The following is a 9844-nucleotide window of genomic DNA, read 5'->3' as shown; positions in this document are numbered from 1 at the left end:
TTCCCTACAATACATGAGGCTGTAAAAGAGAGAGAATCTATGCTGGCAAGACATCTTTCATCTTGAGCAAAGTCCAACAAAAAGCCCTCTCCCCCCAAGCATCAAGGTGGGCTGATCAGAGGCCAGTACTGTGGGCTTGAAGGTTCCCAGTCCTGTGTGTTGGAAACACAACTCCTAGAAGTTTCTGTAGTGCTATGGTCTTAAGAGCAAAGTGGTTCTCAGCTACTGCCACCAAGTTTGGCCTTGATTTGGGTGGGTGCCATGGAGAAACAAGTTCTCTGGGCTCTTGTTGGATGACCTGCATTGATGGAGAAGAGCAGCTCTGGAGAAAATGACTGAAACAGGAGTCAAGGAAGGTCTCAGTGACTTTGCCTCGCTGCAGGACTCTGCACATCACAGCTGGGGGAACAACTGCCTCAGCACAACCACCATGGGAAAGTTTCCACTAACACAAAAGCGTGTGGTAGAATCACCAGGAAAGAGACTTAGCATTTTGCTCCAGCAAGTGAACCAAGTCCTATGGACTTCCCAACACTGATGCTGCCTATAGCTCAAATCCAAGATACTCTTTCTCTAAAGGTCCCTCTGACTTCTTACAAAGTCAAAGAAACTTGGCCCAAGAGCTATTGCTGCTGCTTTGCCAACAACAATAACTATTTCCTATCATAAGTGTAGTCCTGCAGTTCAGGTTTCCAAATCCCCCAGTCAGGCAGTTGCTAAACAAAACTCTAATCCCCAGAGAGTGCCAGCAGGAACGGATATTTGAACACTTGAAAGCAGAACATTTCTCTTTGTCCACTTCCTAAAGCTTTCTGAATAATAAAATTAAAAAAAAAAAGACAAAAAGTTATGAAGGCCTGGCAATCAGTGAATGATGGAAGCATTTTGCCTTTGGCTAATCCAGTTTATAGAAAAGATGGTTGCTTTGTGTTCCAAATGACTTCCATGGATTGTTAGACTAGCATTTTATTTTCTTCCACGCTGGCAGAGAGCAACTCTAGAATTATACTTCAGGCTACTGATAAAGTGAGCTGCTCCTCCTGCTTATTGACTGGTCACTGTAGCAAATGGCTCTCTCATAATTCTAGACTTCCCTGACATGGCAAACAGGGTCATAAAGAATTGTCCCAGGATTTTGTTCTACTGGGAAGCAAATATATAACCTAGAGGAATGACTACATCTTCTCTTTTCCTAGCTAACTTGAGGTACCACTGCTAAGAGAGGTATTCAACCCTCCAGAGCAACCAAAGCAGCTTTCTTCTACACAAGGGTTCCAGAAAAATGGCATGTTTCACTGAGGATGTCTGCATTTCTTCTTTTCATGATCATACTCAACAGAAACTATTCCAGAGTGCTGCAAGCACAGGACTGAGCACAAGGAATTCCTGGGGATCAATTCAGAAGCTGTAACACAGGACCAAAAGCCTAAGGTAGGTTTAGCTCTTGTATAAATCTCCTTCTCTGGAGACATTCCAACCCCCCTGGCCACGTTCCTGTGTGATGTGCTCTGGGTGCCCCTGCTCTGGCAGGGGGGTTGCACTGGATGGTCTTTCCAGGTCCCTTCCAACCCCTGGGATTCTGTGATTCTGTATTTAGCCTCTGAAAGGTGAAAAAACCTCCTAATTAGGTCCTAAATAAAGAATGCTACTTAGAGGGCTTCCCTGAGCCTACAATTCTTTATGATGAAGAAGCAACCATCTCAATATTTTATCTTCTTGCTATTTCTTGTGAAGAATGAACTGTAGCTGTATAGAGAGTACACTGCTACCTGACAAGGGCTGAATGTTAATGCAGAGGAGAGGAAGAGAGACAGTCTGACACACAAGGAATTCCTGGGGATCAATTCAGAAGCTGTAACACAGGACCAAAAGACTAAGGTAGGTTTAGCTCTTGTATAAATCAGTTGTCACAGGCTCATTCAATAGAGAGTGGAGACACAGGCATCTCATCCACTGTTTTTTTTTTGGTCCACAGAGTACCCACAGGGTTAGAGAAAACACACACCTCAGAGATCTAACCTTAAATTATATGGGTTCTCAATTTACAATTCAGTTAGTTTTTAGAGCAAAAGCTTGACTTAGCCATGAAACAGCATTCCTGAGAAGATGGAAGCAAAGGTGAGCAGCAGGAACCACAGCAACAAGGGCCCTTCATATCCATAAAGAGGCCGTAGGTGTTTGCAAAAGCAAACATGAAAACTATTCAAAATGCTGCTTAACACATCCAACTTGCAGGAAATGCATTTCTTAATCCCTGGTAAGGCCACTCTGCTTTTGAAATACAAAAGACCCCTGAAGATCTGGTCCAACATCTCAGAGGCTGAGAAACACACTTCTCTGACAGACTACAGGCTAACATGGCATCTGCTTAGTTGCCAAACTCTGAGCTCTCTGGGGCACCCTCTGGCACCCTGGGAGGTGTCAGCAGCCTTGTGGTGTGTCCTCACAGCAGTGGAGCTTCAAAAAGCTCTTCTTTCAGTAGCTTGCTTTCTGGAGGAACATACTAACACGATGTCATCTGTAAATGGCCTTCAGTCCTTTAGCTTCACCTGTAATATAGGGACAACAACTTAAATGCTCTATTCTTGTAGTTTTCAGTTTATAAGAAGCTTGCTTTTAAGGAGCAGAGTTGCAAATGTTCCTATTCATACGTTTGAAGCAACTTTTAAGTAGAATGAACATCTTGCTAATGACATTTTACAGACAGTATCCAGTGTGAATGTCAGGGACACACTGAATGTCAGGGAGCAAAAACACAATACACTCATCTTTACAGGAAGAGAAAAGCGAAAAGACACCAGATCAAAATCTGATTCAGTTGAAATGCTGCAGAAATTGTTCAGAAAATGTCAACTATTTTTCTTGGGACATAATAAACATGTAGACTTCTAGTTATAGGGCAGTTGGAAGTTTCAGGGAGAGGGGTTGTTTTGCTTTCCTCAAATTCTCCTGGATTATAGAAAACTGAAAGTTTGCTGGTTTTGAAAACTGGAAACCCCAAAGACTTGTGAATAAAACACTTCCATAGCTTGATAGCTTTTCAATACAATTTTTGTTGGGCCTGGGGAAGCCACTAAAACACTACTGTCAGAAATAAATTGGTGAGTGTTTTGGAAAAAGTAATCAAACACTTATATCCTTAATTAAAGAATTAGAATTTGAAAGAAACAATAGTGAAACAGACTAGATAAAGAGGTAACAGTGGGCTTGTAGGACAAAGTATTGGTCAGAATTTCTCATGGGCTTCTCAGTGACTTGCCTGGGAAGAGACAGAGTTAGGATGTGTTATTAAGGGTTTATATCTAACCTGCTGACACCTGGGAGAAGGTGTTTAACTCTCCAAAGACCTGTGCAAGATATTGCTACAGACAGGGAGAAAATTCTTATCTATATAAAAAACCCACTGGTTTTATTTTTTTTATTCAGGGAAAAAAACACCAGATACTAGGCATAAAACCATAGATCTCCAAAGAAGAGAAGAAGTTTTTTTTGGGAGAAATAGAAAAAGAGAAGAAAAAGTCAACTTTGGTTTCTGGTTTTGGGGCTGTTGGTTTTTTTTGTTTGCTTTGGTGTTTTTTTGGTTTTTGCTTTGTTGTTTTGTTTTTTTAAAAAAAAATTCCAGAACTTCCTACAATGGGCTTTCTCAAAACATAGTATTTCAACAGGAAATTTCCTGCCAGCTGAAGTGTGACCAAAAAGAAACACCATTTTATAGACAAAAGTCCATACCAACACATGTTGGGAAAGCCTAAGAAACCAGAGGTTATGAACATGTGTGATGAAGGGAAGTATTTTTGAATTCTCAGAAGGAAAGGAAAAAGACCAACTCTCCAGTGAAATTGAGAAAGTCAAGGTGAAAGCTCAATTCCAGGGAAAACATCTTGATAGTGAGATAAGGCACCTGCCCAGCTTTTTATCCAGCTCTGATAACCTCAGATGAGCATATGCTAAGACAAGGCAATTTCCCAAAGTCCATATTGAGAACATCATCTCCTGGTAACCAATGTTGTCTTAAAACCAGTGGGCTTTACTACACCCTTGAACCCATTAAGGTAAGACCCTCAGTAAAGCAGTGGAGGATCCGTCATGTGGTGCATGTAATACTGCATGGATAAAGGCTTAAGAAGCACTGGAGAGAACAACCCCTGAACTGGAGAGGAGATGGATGGGATGGTCTATAAATCCTTTGCCTCAGTAACTTCTGTAATTAAGAACACACTGCTCATTTTATGATTCAGATATAATCCTGCTGTTGTCTTGACTGTACAGGATTTGCAGACTCTAACTGTGTTAATGACAATGCACCAAAGAAAGCTTTCTCTTTGCTTTCACAGACAAATCCAGAGTCTGCATCAGGAGGCAAAGAATCCAGCAGTGTGTGAGGGATAATTATCTTTCCAATTCTAGCACATTCCTTTATTCCAATTGTACTTAACCAGGTTAAAGCTGGAGCCAAGGCCAAGGAGAGGGGGAGAGTGGAGTTGAGGTAGGAAAGGGAAAAAACACACCACATCTTCACATGCAAAGAGGTGCAGACACACTTATGATATAATCCAGCTTCTCTAACTGCAATATACACTTGTAGGCAGGATGCATGTATTAGAAAGTAGGTACAACAAAAGAATGACAACACTGCCTTTTGCTAATGGGTGTTTGATTGTTCTAGTCTTTGCTAACAGATGTTCATGGTATCAAAGGAAAGTAAAGCCCTGGACAGATACTTAACATCCCATTAATGGTTCTTCTGAACTCATTTTATCTACCTTTCTGAGAACATAATGAGTTCTGCCCTTTCCCCTTCTCTCTAACTTCCAAATGAGCCAAGTAAACCTTAGCATTTGTTGGTGTGAGGGGTTTTTTTGGTCAGGCTCCCTAAGCTTTGTAGCTCTGGGATTCCCACAGCAGCAGCTTCCACACAAGTCTGTCCAGCTCCATGACCCATTGCTCCTCAGTGACTGGGAGAGGGAGGAGAGGAAGGGTCTGTTTTAGTTGTGCTGAAGCATGAGAAATGCCAGAAACAATGTGTGTTTCACTGAAAGATGACTGGCATGTGTTTTGAGACCTTCTGGTAATTTCTGCAAATCTCTCTCTCTCTCTACTCAGACATCAATTGTAAGACCTGTTTTCTGGGAATTCCACCTAGAGGACAGCCTATCTTTAACAGCACACATCATCCATGGTCAGAAGAACAAGTTCTCTTCATGCTTTTCTATACTCTAGGGGAAGCACCATTGTATTTTTTCCTTCTTCCTACACCAGAGATAGCAAATCTCTTTCTTAGTGAGAGCCACTTACACCTTTGGCCAACCACATTTTAATGCCCCTGATAATGTTAATCTGCTACCATGCAGAAAACTAAATCCTTAAAGGCCACCTGAAGTTGGATTGCAGGCTGCACCTGGACCAGGGACCATGAATTCTCCATCCCTGCTGGCTCATAAGGCAGATGAGGATTTGCTCTAGTGGAAAATGCTGGTTTGTTTCTAAAATGCATCAACAGAAAGTGAAAGATCCAAGATCTTTGAGAACAGAGAACTCTCCACTTGCAATTGGCAAGGAGCTTGCTCACTGTGGTGCAGGTTTTAGCAGCTACACAAATATCACAGGTGAAATGTGTGGCATTATCTTCTCTTTTCAACATTGCCCCATTCCGATCAATAAACCATCACTGTTTCAATGCATAGAAAACTTTTCTTCTGAAACAAAATCACAAAGTGATAGCTCTTTTAAGTTCTCCTACCAGATTCTCCACAATTCCACATGAATGCAGACTCAAGGTAAATATCGATACCCCTAGAAATGCTTTGCTTTAGAGACTTATTGATCCTTCCACTTGAAAGATAAATGCAAAGAATCCCTGCTCAGAGAGTGCTAAGGTGCTTAAGTGTTATTAGGCAGCCTCCAGCTTTAGGTAACTCTGCTTGAGAAAGCCATAAGTGATGCTTGGAAGCACTGAGGAGGTGGTAAACTCTGTGAGGAGATGTCCTGTTGTGATGGCTCTGAAGCCAAGCAGCCTGCAAGGCAGAAATTCTTATTGCACCTACAAGGGTTTCCCTTGGTAGTGCCAGTGCCCTTGGGAGGGGCAGGACTTTTGCCACACTTTCCCTGCAATCCAACCCACAGCAGTGCTCGTACTACCTGCAAAGCCTGCTGAAATTAAAAGGGTTCCCAGTGCACTTGGGAGGCTTTGGAAAAAGACACCTGCCTCCAGAGCTAAATGCAAACGTGTTCTCACAGTTTCCTTCTGCCAATGGACATGCAAAACGACTCAGAGCCTGCTGCTCTGCACCTCCTTGGCTTGCTGCTCAGTGCAGCATCAACTGCACACTCCTCATGCACGGCCACTGCAGTAACTCATGCATCATCTTTCTCTGGTGCTCCAGAAGACATCAAGGCAATACATGTGCTGTTGCCAAAAGTGCAGTCTACATTTGATTTACCTTCTTGTGTGCCACCTGCTGACTCAGGCTCTCTGCAGACACACAAGGTACCATCCTGCCTGAAGCTTTTCCTGTGGAAGCTTTCCAGACAGCCACAAAGCACAGATAGATGACTTGCCCTAGTACTCCCAACTAGTGCTACTTCTACCTATTTTAGGAAAGTTGCTGCTTCACCATTCTGTGCCCCACTTCCTCCCTCTCAACTTAAGAAATGTTGTGTCAAGATGAGAGATTATCAACTCTTCATACCCCTGATATCCTTGGTGTGTTTTTTAGGTACAACACCTAACTCACTGAATCTCTCTCAGCTGGTGGTTTTTTTCATTACAACTAGTACTCAAAGTTTGGCAGATGAACTGCAGAAAACTGCAAGCTACTTCCATTTCACCTGAAGCTATCCTAAATCTCATACAAATGAGGGACAGATATATTTGTTTATCTACAGAAAGGAGGACATTAAATTCCAAGGAAGTGACAGTAATTCAGATAATGCACATCCACTGTGCAAAATTATGTGTTGAGTTGCTGCCATTACTCTTTCACTAATCTGCAATATGCAGAAACTGTGAATTTAATGAGCTTCATAATTATTTTGTTCTCAAAATTCCTTACTTTTTGGTAATGACATTATTTCAGATGATAATTTTTACACCATGTCTCTAGTCAATCATGTCAATTCTCTGAAAGATGTACTTAAAGCAGTAAAATCAAGAGAGAGAAGGAGAGGCTGATTTATCTCAAGGACTTTATACCTTAAATAGTCAGTAAAATATTAAACAGCTCTATCAATGACAGGTGGACCATATTATAAACTTCCTCACAACTGGAGTTCTTAGGAACCAAATGACATCTTCCTGAAAAGGTGTCAAGAATTTCATGTAGTCCTTTTTATAGTAGGGACCATCAATCTATTTCAACCTTTATTGGAGAGAAAATAATTGTCTTTTCTTTTTGGTGATGGGATTTCATTATATGCAATAGGATAAATAACTACAGCTCAAAGCAAAGTAAGATGAAAATGTCCCTGCATTTTTTTCCTGAGGTTTCCTTTCTTCTTCTTGTTTAATTTCATGATGAAAAAAGAAACCATAATTAAATTAAGCTTGATTCCTATTTAAATGTGCAGCTTCAAGTGAAAGCAGAGAAATGATTTTTGTTTTCAAAGTTGTTATATCCCAATTGATCTTGCACACACTGGCATTATTATCTGATTGTGAAGATATATGCATTTATCAAAAGCTAGAACCATCTGTCTCAATTCTATGTAATTTCATTACATATTCAACATTTATCTAGTCTGAGGATGTGACATGGGACATCACTGACTAGAAATTCTATACTTATTATCACTTCACCCTGTGTTTGGAGGGATACAAGGCTGTCAACTCACATTAATCTACTTTTGATGTAAAAATCATCATTCTGGGATAAGCCTCAGAGCTCCTGAATAATCAAGCCACGCTGCTACATAAACACAAAGGCACCAGCATTTTTACAAATAAAAAATCATCAAGCCTGTAGCATTTATTCCAGCTTGTCTGTCACCATCAGCAGGCAGATGTCACTCTACAGATGCATCTGGGGGATGGAAGTACAAATCTCAGCAGGTTGGCACACCTGTGTACACAGGCACACACTGGCCAAAGGCTGCTGTTACACTGTCCAATATGACATTCCTTAATGGAGAAATGGGCAGGAGTTAATGGATGAAAGAAGTTTTTTAACCCATGAAACCAGTCCCAGGTGCTGGAAGGTAATTAGAGAGCAAGGGCTGCAACAAGGCATTGCAAATTTATAGGTGTTTAACTGAAGTCTATCAGAGTAACTTGTTTCAGAATGGACTTTGGAAAAGTTGATGCCTGCCCAACAATATTGGGAATGCTTGTCAGTGTAACCAGCTGTCTTCTTGACTTCTCTGGTCACATAATGCAGCCATTCCTTTTGCTCCATGGGTGCTTCAAAGGGGGATACTCTTGGGGGAGACAGGCTTTGAGCCAGGTTCTCCCTGGGCACAATCACCTGGCACCAGCTGACAGCCTGGTTTTGCATGGTCCCTCTGCTCAGGAATTATCTACTGCACTTGGGGAGGAAATTTTTATAAGGGCACGTAGCAAGAGGACAAGGGGTGATGGCTTTAAATTGGAGATTCAGATTAAATACTAGGCAGAAATTCTTCACTGTGAGGGTGGTGAGACACTGCAACAGGTTGATCAGGGAGGTTGTGGAAGCCCCATCCCTTGAAGTATTCAAGGCCAGGTTGGACTGACCTTGGAACAACCTGGTCTAGTGGGGGGTGTCCCTGCCCATGCAGAGTATTGGAATTTTACATGACCTTTAAGGTCCCTTCTGAGCCAAACCATTCCATGATTCTATGATTGAAACCAAGATGACAGAGATAACAACAGACAGTTCATTATTCATGTGGAACTGAACTCTTGATTTTGAAAGTGCTAAAATGATGGTAATTAAAGCACAGACAGGTATTTGTCTACCTCACATGAATTTTCTTTGACTGTGTCCAATTCCAGGTTGCAAGCTCTTTTTGTGAATGCTGTAGTGAGCAAACTATCAGGCAAGAGTATGTGCTCAAACCTATGGTTACTGCACAATACTTCAGTAAGTGGAATTTGATTTGTGAACATGAATATTCACACTAGAAAACTCCTTTTAAGAATCAAGCTTATTGGATTTAGAAACACAAAGATAGGCCATGATTTGTCTGTCAAAAGGGTATATATCAAAACTTGTCTTAAATTGCACATTATGCACACTTGAAATTTATGAAGCATCCGTAGGGATGGTAAGAGAGGGAATTGGATTCCCAATGGCTATCTGCTCTGCTGCTCTGCAGAAATTGCTTCTCATTGCTATTTTCCCATCAGTTAAATGGGCATGAGAGCCCTCACCACCTTCTGTGGATTGCTCTGATCTCTACCAGACAAAAAAGTTCTGTATCACACTTCAACAGCAGGAACAATCCTCTCAGTTACACAAGAGACAATGACCGATTACCTAACGAGCAGGGAAATGGGGCTGCAGTTGACAAATATACCTTGTCACTAGCCAGAGGTCTGCTGGGACAGTTCAATGCACTGAGATGGAGCCTAAAATCCCAGGACAGTTCCTGAACCTATTGGCCAGCTGCTCACCATGGCAGGCAGCCTACTTCTGCCTGGTGTAGGGATTTGCCCAGGGAAAGTGAGCACACGAGGTCAGCACACAAGAAATTCACCTCCTGCTTTATGGAGCCACACCACCTTCATGCAGCTGGACCTCATGCTACCAGCTTCTTTCCCAAGGAGGCACAACATATTTCAGTATGTGGAAGCTGTGACCAGGAAAATCTCAAAGGTGCAGGAAAATGGGGATGGAGCCTGCTCCTAGACCATAATGTGGGAAGCCAT

Source organism: Chaetura pelagica, unplaced genomic scaffold, assembly GCF_000747805.2.
Source record: "Chaetura pelagica isolate M959 unplaced genomic scaffold, ChaPel_1.0 scaffold367, whole genome shotgun sequence".
Taxonomy (NCBI): Eukaryota; Metazoa; Chordata; class Aves; order Apodiformes; family Apodidae; genus Chaetura; species Chaetura pelagica.
The sequence above is the reverse complement of the archived record's forward strand: the minus strand, read 5'-3'. Positions refer to the sequence as shown.